At 44.0% G+C, this 19,877-nt stretch overlaps 1 long non-coding RNA gene and 1 other non-coding gene across 2 annotated transcripts; both read right to left on the bottom strand.

Moving 5' to 3' along the window:
- Nucleotides 1-4,450: 4,450 nt before the first annotated feature.
- LOC118143345 (U6 spliceosomal RNA) lies at nt 4,451-4,553 on the bottom strand. Its single transcript, XR_004727572.1, has one exon. It is a non-coding gene; the product is annotated as a U6 spliceosomal RNA (small nuclear RNA).
- An 8,356-nt stretch (nt 4,554-12,909) lies between these two features.
- On the bottom strand, nt 12,910-17,941 carry LOC144577106 (uncharacterized). Its single transcript, XR_013520398.1, has 3 exons — nt 17,881-17,941; nt 14,628-14,689; nt 12,910-13,131 (listed from the first exon to the last, which is right to left on the bottom strand). It is a non-coding gene; the product is annotated as an uncharacterized LOC144577106 (long non-coding RNA).
- Between the last annotated feature and the right edge of the window lie 1,936 nt (nt 17,942-19,877).

The raw sequence follows: 19,877 nt of genomic DNA, 5'->3' as shown, positions 1-19,877 counted from the left end.
AATGCTGTGCACCCACAGAGTTGACTTCAAAAGCTGAGGAAATTGAATTTCTCAGACATTAAAGGGAGTCTGGGCTTTGAATGCCAATGTGAGCATTGAAGAGCTAACCCAGGAAATTGAGTTCGTTCAATATGAGCTGCCCACAACCAGCAAACCATCTAGCATCTCATCCAGTTGTTGAGTCTCACAATCCCCAAACTGAGTAATGTAAGCTCAGGGGATTTATTAAGAGGTATTTGTCAATGTAATAGCACAAAACCAAGGAGAGCCAGATTCTGCACTGAGGCTGATAGGTTTACGAAAGGCATGATTCAGGTATCTTTTTCCTGCAAGCTCCCTATTAAAATGAGTGGTCAACTGAAACCGATAAATGTCGTGAGAAGATTAGCTTGTACCTTAGAAGGGGCAACCTCTAGAAAATAAATTGCTAGCATACTTACTGGAGAGAAACAAGACTATTCTGAAGAAGGTGGCATCTGAGCAAGGCCTATGAGGTGGCCTGGGGTTCCTGTAGCTGGGGAGTAGCAGGAGACAGCATTCTAAATGGAAGAGACCCTTGAGCAGAGGCGGGAAAAGGTATCAAGGTCCTTGAGAAGCATCAGGCTTTTCCCTAGACCATCAGATACAGCTGGGAAAGTAATGGAAGATGACATGGAAAAGCAGGTTGGGGCAGAGTTGTATCATGGAGGGTCTAGAATTTCAGGCGAAGTTATTTGTTTGCTTTTGTTTTTTGTTTTGTTTTGTTTTAAATAGAGAGGGTGTCTCACTATGTTCCCCAGGCTGATCTCAAACCCCTGAGCTCAAGTGATCCACCCACCTTGGCTGACCTAAGTGCTGGGATTACAGGAATGAGCCACTGCACCCAGCCTGGTCAAGTAATTTGGACTTTATCTATAAAAAATGGGGAGTGGAAAACATTTGAAAGGGTTTCAACAGGAGAGTAACGTGATCCATGTTATGCTTCAGGCAGACTAATTTGGCCATAGACTGGGGAGAAATTAGAAAACACAGGAGGCTGTAATATCGGGCCAGACCAGAATTTAAAATAGTGATGTTAATGAAGATCTACTGACATAGAAAGATGCTTATAATAAAATTTAAAGCTTATTTAAGTCATTGCAAATTGATATATATTATACAATCTCATTTTTATAAACATAAATATACATACCTATACCAGGTGTATCTACAGAGATAAAGCCTGCAGGAAATGCACACAAATATAAACACCAGTTATTTCTGGTTGGTGAGATTATGAATGATTTTCATTTTTCATTTGATTTTGTGTATTTTATATTATTTTATACAATGAACATTTTATTGTTAAAAAATATATATGAGCTGGGCACATTGGCTCATGCCTGTAATCCCAGCACTTTGGGAGGTCGAGGTGGGTGGATCACCTGAGGTCAGGAGTTTGAGACCAGTCTGGCCAACATGGTGAAACCCTGTTTCTACTAAAAATGTAAAAATTAGCTGGGTGTGGAGGCACACACCTGTAATCCTAGCTACTTGGGAGGCTGAGGCAGGAGAATCGCTTGAACCTGGGGGGCGATTTGGTGAGCCAAGATTGCGCCACTGCACTCCAGCCTGAGTGACAGAGCAAGACTTCATCTCAAAAAATAAATAAAATAAAAATTTAAAAAATATGGGGGGGTGTGGTTGCTCATTCCTATAATCCCAACACTTCGAGAGGTCGAGGCAGGTGGATCACTTGTGCTCAGGAGTTCAAGATCAGCCTGGGCAACATAGCAAGACCCTGTCTTTGTGAAAAATACAAAAATTTGCTGGGCATGATGGTGCGAACCTGTAGTTCCAGCTACTCAGGAGGCTGAAGTGAGAGAATCACTTGAGCTTGGGAGGTTGAGGCTGCGGTGAGCAAAGATCATGCCACTGCACTTTTGCCTGGGTGACAGAGCAAGACTCTGTCATTAAAAAAAAGAGAGAGAGAGAGAGAGAGAGAGAGAGAGAGAGAGAGAGAGAGAAGGAGATGGAATCTGCCTCTATCAATCAGAAGTCCATCAAAATGTTTTCCTAAACATTAGAAGTGGAACTGTGGCTCTTTCCTCATTTACTAGCCCAGACTGGAGGTCATGATAACCTAAGCAAGGGAGGCAAACACCAGGACGGGAAGGACACAGTCTCCTCCTTCCGAGGCTCCTCAGCACAGGCAATCCTGCCACTTAAGAAGCATGCAATCTGGCCTGGGTTCAGAATGCCAAGAGCTGTGAAGCTGGCCTTGAAACTGGACCATTCACAGGCTGAGAACATTTTACTACCAGAAGAGTTTTTAGGATTATTGAGACCAACTACACCATTTAATAGCAGTGAAAATTAGGGCTGCGAATGTTAAATGCCTGTGAGCTCTAAAGCACGTTTTAGTTTCATGGCAGTTAACTCAGGTTGTATCAGAATCATCATACACACCTCAATCCCACCCCACCCAATGACTCTCCTTCATTTGCAGCAAATAATTTATTAAGCTCTTGCAGTATGCCAGGCACTGTTCTAGTTATGAAAGGCAGATTCAGTGAGGCCAGGCACTGTGGCTCATGTCTGTAATGCCAGCATTTTGGGAGGCCAAGTTGGGTAGATCACTTGAGGTCAGCAGTTCGAGACCAGTCTTGCCAACATGGTAAAACCCAGTCTCTTCTAAAAATACACAAATTAGCCAGGTGTGGTGTAATCTACTCGGGAGGCTGAGAGAGGAGAATCACTTGAACCCGGGAGACGGAGATTGCAGTGAGCCAAGATCACAACACTATACTCCAGCCTTCATGAAACAGCGAACTCCGTCTCAGAAGAAAAAAAAAAAAAAAAGAGATTCAGTGGGTCAGGCCTCTTCAATTTCATGTCCTGGAAGACACCTGCCAGGACTTTCTTATTTCCCCACTTCTTCCTGCTCACCTCTGTCAGGCTCCTGGAAGGTGACCTTCACAACAGCTGAGGTCTTTCGTTGTTGTTCAGATGGAGCTTGCTCTGTCACCCAGACTGGAGTGCAATGGTGCGATCTTGGCTCACTGCAACCTCTGCCTCCGGGTTCAGGGGATTCTCCTGTCTCAGTATCGCAAGTAGGGGGGATTACAGGTGCACACCACCATGCCTGGCTAATTTTTTGTATTTTTAGTAGAGACAGGGTATCACCATGTTCCCCAGGCTGGTCTTGAACTCCTGAGCTCAGGCAATCCACCCGCCTCAGCCTCCCAAGGTGCTTGGATTACAGGCATGAGCCACCATGCCAGCCCACAAAAACTGAGATCTTTATTGTTTTCTGCTGTATGCAGGACTTAGAACAAGTGCCTATCCCATATGAGATCTAAGTAGATAATTGTTTATTTATTTTATTTTTTATTTTTTTAAGATGGAGTTTCACTCTTGTTGCCCAGGCTGGAGTGCAATGACACAATCTCGGCTCACCGTAATCTCCAACTCCTGGGTTCAAGCGATTTCCCTGCCTCAGGCTCCCAAGTAGCTGGGATTACAGGCATACACCACCATGCCCAGCTAATTTTGTATTTTTAGTAGAGACAGGGTTTCTCCATGTTGGTTAGGCTGATCTTGGACTCCTGACCTCAGGTGATCCACATGCCTCAGCCTCCCAAAGTACTGGGATTACAGGCCTGAGCCACTACACCTGGCTGATAATTGTTGAATGAACAGGCTTCACACATGCTGTGTCCTCCACTGGGAACATGCTCACTTACCTGTTTGCCTCACTTATTTCTACAAATCCCTCTCTGCCCAGCTCAAACATCACATTTCCTGAGAAGCTTTCTGGGGTACCCGGGTTTCCCATTAATTATTCTCTTGTTGTACTCTTCCATAGTAATTATGTAACTACTTGATCCATCTCACCTGTTAGTTTATAAACTCCATGAAGGCTGGGACCAGGCAGGTCTTTGGTTAGCGCTCTATCCTCAGTTCCTAGCACAGAACCTGACCCATGAGAGTCACTCGATGGTTTTTTTTTTTATTATAATAGCTTTAGTGAAGATAATTGACACATAATAAACTGAACATATTTAAAGTGTACAATTTGAAACCATCACCAGAATCAAGATATTGAATGTATCCACCACCCCCATGAGTTTCCTTATGCCCCTTGGTGACCCCTTTCTCCTGTCCCCTGCTTCTCCCCATTTTTAGGCAATGATTGCTTTGTTCCTGTCACTATATATTAGCTTGCATTTTCTAGATTTTTATATAAATGGAATGGTATAATAGGTACTTGTTTTTTAGCTAATTTCATTCATAATTATTTTGAGGTTCATCTACATTGATGCCTGTATGGACAATTCATTATTTTTCATTGCTAAGAATTATTCCACTGCACAGATATGCCAGTATACCACAACTTGTTTGTTTGCTAACCTGTTGTTAGATGTCTGGGTTGTTTGCAGGTTTTTGCGATTTCAGATGAAGCTGCTTGTGACATTTGTGCACGAGTCTTAAAAATATAAAACATTTCGCAAATTTGCGTGTCATTCTTGCTCAGGGGCTGTGCTAATCTTCTCTGTATCATTCCAATTTTAGTATATATGCTGCCAAAGCAAGTACCACTCAATGGTTTTTGAGTGACTGACTGAATAAATGTATTCTCATAGTTGTTTTTTTCTTTTTTTTTTTTTTGAGATGGGGTCTTGCTCTTGTCTCCCAGGCTGGAGTGCCAGTGGCATGATCTTGGCTCACTGCAACCTTTACCTTCCAGGTTCAAGCAATTCTCCAGCCTCAGACTTCCAATTAGCTGGGACTACAGGCGCGCCCCACCACGCTCAGCTAGTTTTTGTATTTTTAGTAGAGACAGGGTTTCAACATATTGGTCAAGCTGGTCTTGAACTTTTGACCTTGTGATTCACCTGCCTCAGCTTCCCAAAGTGCTGGGATTACAGGCGTGAGCCACTGCGCCCAGCCTCTCACACAGTTTGATGCCCACTGAATGCTAGCTGAAACTAGGGTCATTGTCATTGCTGTGGTTATTGATGACAGTCATGGACAGATGGCAGCAGAGCTGGTAACAGCAGCCAACTAAGCACCTGGCATTTTCTACCACCATATGCCATTCCTGAGAGTAGATTCAGGAAACGGGATGGACTGTAATTACTGATTCATTCAACAAACATTTAGGTGTTGTTAGATGAAGTGCAAAGGTGAGTAAGGCAGTCTCTGCTTTTGAGGGGTTTATAGTTTAGTGGGGGTAACAGACCTAAAAACATGAAGTCACTGACATGTCAGAGTCTGTACAAATTTGCTCGGCCTGCCATAACGGAGTACCACAAACAGTGGCTTAAAACCACAGAATTTTACCATGTCATAGTTCTGCAGGCTAGAATTTCAAAACCAAGGTGTCAGCAGGGCTCTTCCTCTCTGCTCACCTCAAATGTCACTTTCCTCGAGAAGCTATCTGGAATTAGCCAGGTTCCCCTGTTAATTATTCTCTTGGTGTATTCCTCCCCTTTGGCAGAGCTGGGGAGGGATGTGCTCCAGGCCTCTCCCCAGTGTACTTCCTTGGCTTGTGGCAACATAAACTCTAATCTTCACATGGCCTACTCTCTGTGCATGTCTGTCTCTGTGTCCAAATTTTTCTCTTTGTATAAGGACACCAGTCCCAGGGATTAGAGCTCACCCTCATGTCCTCATATTAACGTAATAACATTTATAAGGACCTTATCTCCAGATAAGGTCACATACGGCACCAGGGGTTACGATGCCCACTTATCTTTTGTGGGGACACAGTTCAACCCAGAACGGAGGCATGCTGAGAGGCCTGCAGGTGATCCATCGGAGCAGCAGGAGGAAATCATCCACTCCAGTGGAGGTGAAGGACAGCGGAGGGCAAAAAATGGTTTCTCAGAGCAGGTAAACCTTCGGCTGAGTCTTTAAAGGTGAATAGGTATTTCAAGCAGCCCAGGATAGAGGTGAGGGTAAGGCCATAGGTGTGGAGGGGGTGGAATAGGTGGGCAGGAACCAGATCATCAAACACGTGACAAAACCAGTGATGGTTCTGAATGTCCCCAGTTCCTCAAGCCCTCAGGCATGATCCTCTCATTCAATATTCAAATGGAAAAGCTGAAACAGCCATGTCACCAACAGTGGGAAACCCAGTATCCCTGAGGATTTGGTGTGATTCTGGGGGTAGGGCGAGGTGGTGCTCTCCCAGCCCTGGGCCTTGTGGCCCTGGGCCTCTGTAACTCGCTGCTCTCAGCTCCGCTGCTGCAGTTGGTCCCTGAAGTCTGTCCTCTGCATCTTCCTTTCTGGGCAGCAACGCACTCTCCTCCTTTCCCCAAAACACCACTCACATCCAAGTGCTGGGATAGCCAGCTCACACTGCAGGCATGAGAGAGCCAAAGGCGGCTACAGCACAGACAGGAAACCACTTCCTTGGCAGCCCCCCCTTGCACAGGCCACCTCCACTATGGGAAGGTTCTTATCAGTCAACTTGATCTCCTTAAGCACCTGTGACTGCCACCTCCTCTGTCTCACCAGTTCCAATCTCCTAGAAGCTTATAAAAAACCAATTCCCAGTACTCAACTCAAATCATTTTAGTCTGAATTTGTGAAAGTGGGGCCACATGGGCATGCATTTGAAAACTCCCAGGTGATTCTAGAGAATACTGCTCTGAATTTAGACCTTCCTCATGTCTCCCCATCCCCACTCTTCTGGCAGCAAGGAAAGCACTAGTTCCTTACGGTATAGAGTAATTCCCCTCTCTCTCCGTTTCTTTCTGTCTCTCTCACTTGTTCTCACTTATCTAAGCCTAAGCATATAGGCCAGACTGTCTCAAAAATATAAAATTCATGACAGTGTTTTCCTAAATAACAGAATTCTTTCTTTTTTTTTGAGATGGAGTCTTGCTCGGTCGCCTAAACTGGAGTGCAGTGGTGCGATCTTGGCTCACTGCAACCTCCACCTCCCAGGTTCAAGCGATTCTCCTGCCTCAGCCTCCTGAGTAGCTGGGATTACAGGTGCGCACCACCATGCCAGGCTAATTTTTGTATTTTCAGTAAAGATGGGGTTTTGCCATGTTAGTCAGGCTGGTCTCAAACTCCTGACCTCAAGTTGTCCGCCTACCTTGGCCTCCCAAAGTGCGGGGATTACAGGTGTGAGCCACCACACCTGGCCAGAATTATTTCTCTTTAAAATGAATTGTATCTCTCCCCTAAAAGGAAAAAATTACAACTCTCAGCTTTCATTTTAAATACCATATTTTAGCAACTTTCAGACTTGAATATTTTCCACATTTTAATCTATCTGAAATTGGATGTGTTTTATGATCATTGGGATCTCATAGTTTCATTGACAGTACTATTTAATACTTCAAATAATAAAACACCTTGCAGTTATAAGGGGATTTGATTTGATGAAATCATGCAGCAATAATTTTTTATTTTTCCTGTCATAAAGGCAAGTCTTGCCAAGGAGTTTGGACTTTATACTCTAAGTAATAAAAGGTTGTCAAAGGATTTTAAGGGAAGGAGCGACATGGCAAAGTATTGCTTCCGAGAACCTCTTTGTTTCATGCCAATGGGAATAAAGTAGGGATTCTCCTCACTGAGCTGGAATAACCTGCTTGGGGGTGAAAAGATCCAAACTTGCTTCCTTTGGGGCATGAAGGTTCAGTTCCTCGTGTTAAGGCCACGTGTTACTGTGGTTCAGACACCAGCTCTTTCCCAAGAGACCCCAGGAGACCACATTCATTGCCTTATTGAATTCTCCACCTATGGGGTCTGCTCTTTTGCAGGCCAGGAGACCTGTTTATTGGCACTTCTCACCTGGGCCTTCTTCCCCAGGAAACCAGGCATTAACCAGGCACCCCTGAGAGGTTGGTACATAAACTACAGGAAGCCCATTTATTCACTTACAAAGAGAAGTTAGGCTGGCGAGCAGACAGCACATTCTAGTAGGGAGATCAGTCCATTCCCTCCCTGGAGGCAAATTACTGGAGAAGCCAAGTTATAACCAGAAAGCCAATTTATTCATTTATAATGAGAAAATCAACTTTCGAGAGTACTGGAAGTTCATACGAGCCAGAGCACCTTGTTCTTTCCCTGCTGAAAAACGAATACCCAAGAAGCCAAATTATCCAGAAGAGTGAGCAAGGAATTGGAGCAAAGGTTGGGCGGAAGACATATCTCTCAGCTCAAGGAGCTCTTACCCACTAGAGGGGTTGCTTTGCCCAGCAAACCTCTTTGCTCAAGTCTGCTTGCCAAGCTTTCTTCTTGGCTAGACACTGAATGGACAGACCTTGTCAGCATTTGCCCCTGAGACTTGTCATTTTCCAAGCGGCCATGGCTGGTCAGCTTCCTTCTCTTAGAACTGGGACTCCTTCCCCTAAAAGTAATTGGGGCTTGATTTACTCCCTTAGAGTTGCAATCAAATCCAGTCTAATCTATTCAAGAACACACTTAAACACACAGTCTCTTAGATTTTTCCCACAAATGGCTTATCCTAACCAGTATATGTGTGTTTTATTGTTAAACTCCTTACAGTTTATTTATTTATTTATTTATTGATTTTGAGGCACAGTCTCACTCTTTCACCCAGGATGAGTGCAGTGGCATGATCATGGTTCACTGCAGCCTCAAACTCCTGGGCTCAAGCAATTCTCCCACCTCGGCCTCCCAAGTAGCTAGGACTACAGGTGTGTGTCACCATGCCCAGCTAGTGTGTGTGTGTGTGTGTGTGTGTGTGTGTAGAGACAGGTCTTGCTGTGTTTTTCAGGCTGGTCTCAAACTCCTTGACGAAAGTAGTCCTCCTGCCTCAGCCTCCCAAAGTGTTGAGATTATAGGCAAGAGCCACCACGCTTGGCCTACAAACTTACTTGCAAATTCTTTGGGACTCCAGGCAGTCATTTTTTTAGGACATGCAACAGGAGGAAATGAACTCCTTTTAATAAGAAACTGAATTCCCCTTTTGGCACTCTGGGCCTGGAAACCCTTCCTTCTCCAAAATGTTGGAGTAACCCCCAGGGCTTAACCCCCAGGTCCTGTGAATGGCCCTGTATTTAGGTACATGGTGGGGAGGGAGAGCCTCAGACCACGGATGGATTTGGTTTAATATGCATTGCAGGGTCATCCTATAAGAGGGTGGAGAACACAGACCTTGAAGCCACACACAGCTGGGTTCCAATCCCAACTTCGCTGAAGATACAGCACTCAACATCTCTGAGCCTTATCTTTAAAATGGGTATGTCATACCTGTATCTCCCAGAACGGTGAAATTCAATACCAGTGCACAACACCTGGCACATAATAATCACTATTCCTTCCTCTCACCCTTCTCAATTTTTTCCATTATAGGAAATTGTTCCACAAAATGTTCCAACCCCTAAAAAAATGCTCCTTCTCTCTACTCTGCTCACCGCCACCCACCCAGGCATTTTAAAGACAGTGAGAGAGGCCTAGCAGTCACATTTCTTTTCTTTTCTTTTTTATAATGTCTTACAATTATACCAAAGTATTCACATTCATGAATTTAATTCTAAGAAATAGGAGGTATAGAGGAAAGATGATTGACCATGAGTTGGTAGTTGTTGAAGCTGGATGATGGGTACAAGGGAGTTCATTAGATTGTACTGTGTACTTTGGGATATATTTGAAATTTTCTGTGTTAAAAATACTTTATAAGGTGGGACGCAGTGACTGATGCCTGTCATCCCAGCACTTTGGGAGGCTGAGGCAGGAGGATCACTTGAGCCCAGAGGTTGAAAACAAGCCTGGGTAACATGGCAAGACCCTGTCTCTTCTAAAAATACAAAACTTAGCCGGGCGTGGTGGCACATGCCTGTAATGCCAGCTACTGGGGAGGCTGAGGCACAAGAATCGCTTGAGCCCAGGGGGCAGAAGTTGCAGTGAGCCAAGATAGCACCACTGCACTCCAGCCTGGGTGACACAGTGAGACTTGGTCTCAAAAAAAAAAAAAAAATACTTTTAAGATAAAAAAAATCTTAATGATAAGTTACTATATGCCTGGTCTAGGAGACAGGGTTTAAAGGAATAAGTCATAAGTCTAAGCTTGCCTTTGAGGAATTTAGTTTGGTGGGAGAGAAAACTGTGTAAACGGTCATTTCAAAAGGAGTGATGAGGGTGAGTGAAACTTCGTATTACGCAGTGCTCACATGTTCCACCCTGACGGAGCGGCGGCTATGTCCAGCTAATCACGGTGGTGGCGCCACCTTGTGGCAAAAGTGTGAACACCGCCTGCAAGTCACAGCCTGCCCGTATTGAACTCAAGCAACTCTTGACTAATTCACAGTGTGAAAAGCTTCTCGTTCCTTCAATATTTGTACATAAATGAGACTTGATTAATATATTTCTGACACATTGCTTCAAATCTACAGTGTAATTCAAATTTTCATAACACTTGGCTGCTGAATTGTGATACTCTGTTTACTTCTCTAATAGGGTCCTCTTCCCAACCTCTTCTTTTCCCAATGAAGTAGAAACAGAGAAGAAACGAAGGAGAGAGGATAGAAAGAAAGAAGGGAGAAAAGAGGGGAAAAAAGGAAGATTGTCAGAAAGATTGCTTGCTCTTCTCCCTTTCCAGAACCTATACTACAGATTCCCCCATCTTTTATGTAATATAGGAATGGCAGTACCAACCTGACCTCCCAAGCGTCATAGAAGGGTTATACTAGATAATGCAGGAGAAAGCCCTTTGAGCACAGTACAGCCAGAGACACATGGTAGGGGTGCTATTAGGGCTGCTGGCATGGCATCCACAGCTGGCACTTCCTTATGACTCACCAGCCTCTTATATGAGCCCGCCTCACTATGAGGCCCTGAAGGGTTCTGAGCTAATGTTTGTAAACCACTTTAAAGAAGAGAAGGGCTTTAAAGCAGCTTGGATCACTTCCGAGTAGATGACCTCTACAAGAATACAAAGGAGGATAAATATGGACTTTCCTCTTCCTTTTAATTTTCTTTCAAAAAGGCAGACAACTAACTCCCTCATCAGTGTACGCCACTGTGTCTGAGTTAGCCATGTGAATACAGAAGTTTTCTGGGACAGGGTCAGTCAAAATATTATTGTTCTTTTTTTAATGGAAAAAGAAGTGCGAGCTTGTTTTTAAAAATGCAAATGATATAGGAGTATAGAAAAGAAAAGGTAAAAGCCCCATTTTTTCAAATATCACTTCACCCTTTCCCCAGAGGTAGCCACTGTTAATAGTATGAAAGTGTATTCCTCCAGCTTTTATGTAGATAAATAATTCTTTCTCTGCATTCTGTCCTACAATTTTCTTTTCTTTTTTTTTTTTTTTTCGCCACATTGGAGTGCAGTGGTGATCTCAGCTCACACCAACTTCCACCTCCTGGGTTCAAGCAATTCTCATGCCTGAGCCTCCCTCAGCTGGGATTACAGACATACACCACCACACCCAGCTAATTTCTTTTGTATTTTTAGTAGAGACGGGGTTTCACCATGTTGGCCAGGCTGGTTTCGAACTCCTGACCTCAAGTGATCTGCCTATCTCGGCCACTCAAAGTGCTAGGATTACAGGCGTGAGCCACCACTCCTGGCCTGTCCTGCAATTTTCTTTTTTCACTTAATCATAAATAGTAGTGTCTAAGAATATTCCAAAAAAATTAAGAAGGAAATATGTGTTTCTTAATTTCGAAAGTAAGTCTTACTGTAAATAGGGAAAAGAAATAAAAAAGAAAAAATATATAATATTTTACATAATATCAAATGTGTTCCTTAAACCAAAACACGGAGTTGGAATGTTACCCTAGTAGCTGAGAGAAAATTCCGCCCTGTGAACATCTTTATCACATCTGTCCACCCAAACTAGAATGTGAACTTCTCCAGTGTAAGTAATATTCCCTGGGCCTAGCATGATGCCTGGCACAAATAAATGTTTGCTGAGTGAATAAATGAATAAACAAATCAACTGTGACCCTGGATTCTTGCCGAAGTTATCCCATTAATTAGGCCAGGCACGATGGCTCATGCCTGTAATCCCAGCAGTTTGGGTGGCCAACACAGGCGGATCACTTGAGGTCAGGAGTTTGAGAACAGCCTGGCCAACATGGTGAAATCCTGTCTCTACTAAAAATACAAAAAAAGTTAGCCAGGCTTGGTGGTGCACGCCTGTAGTCCCAGCTACTCAGGAGGCTGAGGTACAAGAATCGTTTGATCCCAGTAGGCGGACAGTGCAGTGAGCTGAGATCGTGCCACTGCACTCCAGCCTTAGCAAGAGAACGAGACTCTGTCTCAAAAAAAACAAGTAAGTTCTCCATGAATTAAACTCTCCTTAGCCCCTTCTGTGTTTTATGGCATCTTGTTTTCATAGCACTTTTACGCATGATGTTATTTTGGAATCACAACAGTCCTTTAATTATGGTGCACTTGGTATTTCATCTTGTCGCTACTTTGCCGATGAGCAAACTGAATCCTAGTGAGCTGATACAGCTGAGCCTAGAGCCCAGGTATTTTCTGTTGCACCACAAGCTTTATATTCACCAGTGTCAGCCTCTGTGGTGTACAGTTGTCAAAGGAAAACAGAATTACTTCAGTTTCTACAGAGCTGAGAGCTCACTTGACTTGGCGAGGGTTCATCCTCATCAGTTTGTGAGCCAGGAATGCTACTTGAGGCCTGGAGCTGCATTGCTGGGCAGCAAATCTTATGACGTCCTCTTGTTTGCAAATCCATCTTCTGCCATCTGCTGGATGAATTCAGTATTTCATTACCACTCTTCAGCCGTTGTAACAAGTTTCCAACTATTAAGGACCAACTTGGTGCCGTGCAATTCCCATGTATAATTTCTATTTCTCCTTAAGGCAGCCCTAAAAGGTAGGTCCAAGTTTTAGCCCCATTTTCAGATAAGGTAACTAAGGCTCACAATGTTTAGGTAAGTTACACTCCGTGTGTTAGTTTCCTAGGGTTCCTGTAAGAAGTTGCCACAACTTGATGGCTTAAAACAAGAATTTATTTCATAGTTATGGAGGCCAGCGTTTGAAATCAAGGTGTTGGCAGGGCCACACGCCTCCAAACGCTCTGGGGTGGGATCCTTCCTTGCCTCTTCTGGCTTCTGGTGGCTCCAGGCATTCCTTGACTTGGCTGAATAACTCCAATCTCTGTTCCATCTTCATGCGGCCTTCTCCTCCTCTCCAGGCCTCTCTGCTGTGTTTCTCTTATAAGGATATTTGTCACTGGATTTAGGACCCGCCAGGATAATCCAGGGTGATCTCCTCTTGAGAGCCTTCAGTTAATTACATCTACAAAGGTTCTTTTTCCAAGAGTCACATTCACAAGTTCCTAGAGTTAAGACATGGGTGTATCTTTTTAGGGGCCACCATTTAACCCACTATAGTATGTTATACAGCCAGTAGGTTATACAGCTGGCATGCGTCCTCATGTCTACTGACTCCAAAGGCTATGCTCTTAATCATTGTTAAGGGGATCTAGGTTGTTGCTAGCCTCACTTCTCTCTCCTCTACCCCTCAAGCCTACATTTTTAAGGCACCTTCTTCTCCCCTTTTAGTGAAAACCCTTCCCTTCTACCCTGCACACAAAACACTCCTTGCAGCCTGAGACTTCACCCTGGTACTCCTTGTGCAGACTGTCCACAGGATTTATCCAAATGAAGACACATTTGAGAATGCAAGAGAGAAAATGGGAGCTGATATGGTTTGGCTGTGTCCCCACCCAAATCTCATCTTTAATTTTAGTTCCCATAATGCTGCTGTTCTTGTGATAGTGAGTGAGTTCTCACTAGATCTGATGGTTTTATGAGGGGCTTTTCACCCTTTCGCTCGGCACTTCTCCTTGCTGCTGCCATGTGAAGAAGGACCTGTTTGCTTCCCCTTCTGCCATGATTGTAAGTTTCCTGAGGCCTCCCCAGCCGTGCTGAACTGTGAGTCAATTAAACCTCTTTCTGGCCAGGCACAGTGGCTCACGCCTATAATCCCAACACCTTGGGAGACCAAGGTGGGTAGATCACTTGAGGCCAGGAGTTCGAGACCAGCCTGGCCAACATGGTGAAACCCTGTCTCTACTAAAATTACAAAAATTAGCCACGCATGGTGGTGTACACCTGTAATCCCAGCTGCTCAGGAGGCTGAGACATGAGAATCACTTGAACCTAAGGTGGAGGTTGCAGTGAGTCAAGATTGTACCACTGCACTCCAGCCAGCCTGGGTGACAGAGTAAGACTCTGCCACAAAACAAAAACAAAAACACCTCTTTTATTTATAAATTACCTGGTCTTGGTCATGTCTTTATTAGCAGTGTGAGAATGGACTAATACATGAGTCAACAATTGTCCTGTGACAACAGGTGTAAAGCGGGACAGTGCCAGACAAACCTGGACGCAGGGAGTCCCTATCACTGCCTCCCTTGGCAGCCCTCTCCTGCTGGCTTCCCCAAGACTCCAAAACTTTTCTTGTACATCCATAGTAAAACCCCCTTCCATTGTGCATCTCTACCCAACATGTGATCAAGAGACTATGGATCCCACAAGAAACCTAATAAATCATTGCTGCATTTATTTTTTAAATATTTGTTAAACTTCTGGCAGATTGTGTGCCACTAATCACTGGAACACAATCCCTACCCTGAAGGAGTTTACAGGCTAGTCGGCAAGTTGGGCAAAAAGATACAAATGCCAAAAGTATAGATAACCCTTACCAGTCATTGAGCAAGGGTCTCTGGCTGCTGCTTGAAGGAAGAAGTTGGTATCTTAGAAGATTCTTCAGGGGCCGGACGCGGTGGCTCAAGCCTGTAATCCCAGCACTTTGGGAGGCCAAGGCTGGTGGATCACGAGGTCAAGAGATTGAGACCATCCTGGTCAACATGGTGAAACCCCATCTCTACTAAAAATACAAAAAATTAGCTGGGTGTGGTGGCTCATGCCTGTAGTCCCAGCTACTCAGGAGGCTGAGACAGGAGAATTGCCTGAACCCAGGAGGCGGATGTTGCAGTGAGCCGAGATCATGCCATTGCACTCCAGCCTGGGTAACAACAGCAAAACTCCGTCTCAAAAAAAAAAAAGAAAAGATTCTTCAGGGAAAAGGGGAAGGGAAATAGTATTAACATAGGGTGTTCCAGAAATTCTGCTTGCGTTGTTTCATGCTGTTGTCATAATTCTGTGAGGAAGGTATGGGTCCACAGTTTGTTACCTGAAATCTTTGGAGCCACGTATGTTTTGGAACTCCAAATTTTCTAGATTTTTGAGAAAAAAAAATGTTACAAGTATAATATATTATGTGCCACCCCCAGCAGGGTCTGGGGCTGCACTCCAGTTATTAAACTAATACTTTAATAACTGCATAGCAAAACATGTAGATTAACATTAAATAAATAGACTATAAAAAGCCACATGAAAGGGTTTTATGAAGAAAATAATTGAGGTCGATTAGATTCATCACCAAATTAGTTAAGAATAGAATGTCAGTTTCCAAAGCTCTTGGATTTGAAGATCGTAGTTTTATTATTTGCTCTAATTTGTAGACAAAGAAACTGAGGCTCAGAAAAGAAACCTGCCCAAGACACACAATGAGTAAGTGATGCAGCTGAACTTGGGGCAAGCCTCAAGTTAATCACATCTACAAAGATCCTTTTCCCAAAGAAGGTCACATTCACAGGTCTGCCTGGCTCACCCACACCATCATTCTGTTTCCATTTTTGATTCAGATAAGTTACCTGAGCCCTACTAAGCCCTGAGTAGTATCATGACTTTTGAAATAATATTGGCTGTTTCAGTCCCACTTGTCTTTGTAGAAACACTAGCATCAAAGCTTTAAATAAGTGCGGCCCAGGACAGCTTTGAATGCAGCCCAACACAAATTCCTAAGTGTTCTTAAAACATTATTAGATATTTTTTGCAATTTTTTCTTTGGCTCATCAGCTGTCATTAGTGTATTTTATGTGTGGCCTGAGACAATTCTTCTTCCAATGTGGCTCAAGGAAGCCAAAAGATTGGACACCCCAGCTTTAAACCCTATGAACGTGAATAATCTTTTTGTCTACCCATGTTTGTGACATGCCTTTGTGAGACGTTTGTTGGCGTAAATAATTCAGCGCTTTCAGGCAGCAGGGGTGCAGTTCTTACTTGTGAACTTGGAAGAGCCTTCTAATTAAAAAGTTATGTAGATGACAATACAGGCAGAGTTGCTTAGAAAGTAAAACCAGACAACTCCTCTTTGTTGACCTACTTCAAACACACATATGATTACTGAACTTTATAAAAAGCAAGTCTCCAAGAGAGAATAATTGTTCCTAATAGCACCTTTGGAAGAAGTGAAATGGTCTGGGCTGCCATGCCTATGGAGGAGCCATTCTTTTTATTCCTTTGCTTTCTTAATAAACTTGCTTTCACTTTAAAAAATAAATAAAAATAGAAGAAATGATCTGGCTAACAGAAATGGAAAAAAAAAAAACTCAATCCAAGAATAGTTTAAAATATTGGCTTCCTCAACTGATACTGCAGATTCATGCTCTCAGCCCAGACCCACCCCTTCGCCTTCAACGCTACCACCCCACCCTCACACACATGATATGTATTGTGAGGATGGTGAAGCTTGGTTGAAATTTGTTCTTTCTTTTCCCTTTGCTAAAAGCTGAAGTGCTGGCCAGATGCAGTGGTTCACACCTGTAATCCCAGCACGTTGGGAGGCCAAGGTGGGAGCGTCTCTTGAGCCCAGGAGTTCAAGACCAGCCTGGGAAACATAGTGAGATCCTGTCTCTACAAATAATAATAATAATAATAAATTAGCTGGGAATGATGGCATATACCTATGGTCCCACCTACTCAGGAGGTTGAGTCCAGAAGGTCAAGGCTACAGTATGCCATGATCGTACCACCATACTCCAGCCTGTGCAACAGAGTGAGACCCTGTCTCAAAAACTAAAAATAAAAAACAGAAAGAAAGAAAAGCTGGAGTGCTGAACTCTCGTGCACATTGCTAAAGCTTGGTTAGAGTCAGCAGGCCTAGGATTGTCTTGTCTAGTTTAATTCATAACTTATCACCATTTTTTGGGTCCCAGGGGAGAGAATTCATTCCAAGCCAACTAAGATGGCAATAGTTAAACCTTTCAGGCTGGGCAAGGTGGCTCACGCCTGTAATCCCAGCACTTTGGGAGGTCAAGGTGGATGGATCACTTGAGGTTGGGAGTTTGAGACCAGTCTGACCAATGTGGAGAAACCTCATCTCTACTAAAAATACAAAACTTAGCCAAGTGTAGTGGCACATGCCTGTAATACTAGCTACTCAGGAGGCTGAAGCAGAAGAATCACTTGAACTCAGGAGGCGGAGGATGTGGTGAGCTGAGATTGCACCATTGCACTCCAGCCTGGGCAACGAAAGTGAAACTCCGACTCAAACAACAACAACAACAACTTTTCAGCCTGTCTTCACTACTAGGTTTTAATCATTGTATTGTCTCAACACAAAAGATATCATACTCAAAATTCCCTTAACAGATTACTTTTGTGTTTCTTTCACACTTCAGCAAGGAGGAACAAAATAATAGCTTACCTAAAATAATTACAGAACTTTCCATTCAAATTGCCATTCTATAGATCGAGAAGTTACTATGTGCCATGCTATGTAATCTTAATTAAGAGAATATAAATGATCAGAATGCAGCTTTCAGGACTGTACTATAGACTATGCAAATGATAACAAATACCTATGCAGTGTTTTCACGTGCCTGGTACCGTTCTAAGTGCATGACATATATAATTCTCTCATTGTAAGCCGCACGACAACTCTAAGGCAGAGTCCCGTGTTTCACTATCTCACACATGAGGAAACTGAGACCCAGAGAGGTTAAGGAACTTGTCAAGATCACACAGCTGGCAAGTAGTGGAGCTGGAATTTTGAGCAACACACTCAGGTCCTAAAGTCCATGTTCTTCCCTGCTATCGTGGGAACACTGCCGCTTTAGGGATGGGATCTGTGTCTTATTTGTCCCCGTATCCCAGCTCCCAGCTCTGTACCTGGCAGAAATAGATGCTTAATACACAGTGGAGGAGGAAAGAAAAGAGAAAGTAAGAGAGGGAGAGTAGGGAAAGGGAAGAAGAGAGGAGGGACAGAGGGAGGAGGACACTAGTTTCAGGAGCACCCGCATACAGTGCTCTCCATGGAAATGACACCCAGGCCCATTTAGTGGCGACTGCATTTTCCTGAGAGAATAATTGATGGATATTATCTGTGAAAGTTAATATTTTTTGTGAGCTGTCAGACTTTCTGCTGTAACCCCACAGAGGGAGATACAGGGTTTTGTCTCTTTGTGTGTGTGTGCGTGTGTGTGTGTGTGTGTGTGTGAGAGAGAGAGAGAGAGAGAGAGAGAGAGAGAGAGAGAGTCTCTCTTTGTAGCCCAGGCTGGAGTGCAATGGTGCAGTCTTGGCTCACTGCAACCTCCACCTCCCAGGTCCTGGTTCAAGCAATTCTCCTACCTCAGCCTCCCAAGTAGCTGGGATTACAGGCATGAGCCACCATGCCCAGATAAGTTTTGTATTTTTATTTATTTTTTAGTAGAGTTGGGGTTTCACCATGTTGGCCAGTCTGGTCTTGAACCCTTGACCTCATGATCTGCCCACCTCGGCCTCCCAAAGTGCTGGGATTACAGGAGTGAGCCAACGCACCCGGCTAGGATTTTTCTGTTGACACGAAAGTCATACTCACCAATGGCCAAAGATCAAAGATCAGAGCTTATCAAAATCTACTCACTGTTCTTTCTTTTTTTCCCCCCTTCCTTCCTTCCTTTTTTGCTTCCTTTCTTTCTCTCTTTCTCCTTCTTTTCTTCCTTCCTTCCCTCCCTTCCTTTCTTCTTTCTTTCTTTGTCTTCCTTCCCTTCTTTCCTTCTCTTTCTTCCCTCCCTCCCTTCCTTCCTTTCTTGCTTTCGTTCTTTCTCTTTCTTCCTTCCCTCCCTTCCTTTCTCCTTTCTTTCTCTTTCCTTCCTTCCTTTCTTTCCTTCCTTCCCTTCCCTTCCTTCCTTCCTTCCTTCCTTCCTTCCTTCCTTCCTTCCTTCCTTCCTTCCTTCCTTCCTTCCTTCCCTCCCTCCCTCCCTCCCTCCCTCCTTCTTTTTGACAAATCTTCATGGATCATGACTCTAATATCAGGAGTAAAAGGCTCTACACTGAGTGAGGGCACAACTTGAGGGGCACTAGAGCAGAGCTAGGAGGAGAACAATCGTTCCACTGCACCTATTCTCCAACATATTTTCTTTCTTTTTTTCAGTCAGGGTCTCACTCTGTCCCCCAGGCTGGAGTGCAGTGGCATGATCTCAACTCACTACAAACACTGCCTCCAGGCTCAAGGCATCCTCCCACCTCAGCCCCCTGAGTCACTAGGGCTACAGGTGTGCGCCACCACACCCAGCTAAGTTTGGCATTGTTTGTAGAGACGTGATTTCACCATGTTGTCCAGGCTGGTTTCGAACTCCTAAGCTCAAGTCATCCTCTGCCTCGGCCTCCCAAAGTGCTGGGATTACAGTCATGAGCCACCGCACCCAGCCTGCTAATATTTTTAAATATTTAGACCTCAAAATTGTGAAGACTATGCTGATACAATATAAAAGCCAAGCCGTGTGGTGTGGAGGAAAGGTAAGAAAAACAAGTGGCCCATTTCCTCCTCAGGTCTCCAGAACATCTGTCATACCTCATTAACATTACATGTCTATATCTCCTCTCGTACTGGCCCATGTTCCTGAGCTGCAAGGGCCTTACTACTCATCCTAAGTTTAGTGTAAGTGGTTAAACAGGAGGCCTGGGAAGTCAGATTACCTGAGATAACATTAACACTTTTTCCCTCTCTGAGCCTCCATTTTCTTATACATTAAATAGAACATAATCATGTTTTTCATAAGAGAATGTCTGCAGACACTGAGCAGAAGTCTCCGGCATCCCTAAAGGAGGAAGTTGTAGCTGAGAAA

This window comes from Callithrix jacchus, chromosome 7, assembly GCF_049354715.1.
Source record: "Callithrix jacchus isolate 240 chromosome 7, calJac240_pri, whole genome shotgun sequence".
NCBI classification, from domain to species: Eukaryota; Metazoa; Chordata; class Mammalia; order Primates; family Cebidae; genus Callithrix; species Callithrix jacchus.
Note: the sequence above shows the minus strand (reverse complement) of the source record. Positions and strands in the feature narration are given on the sequence as shown.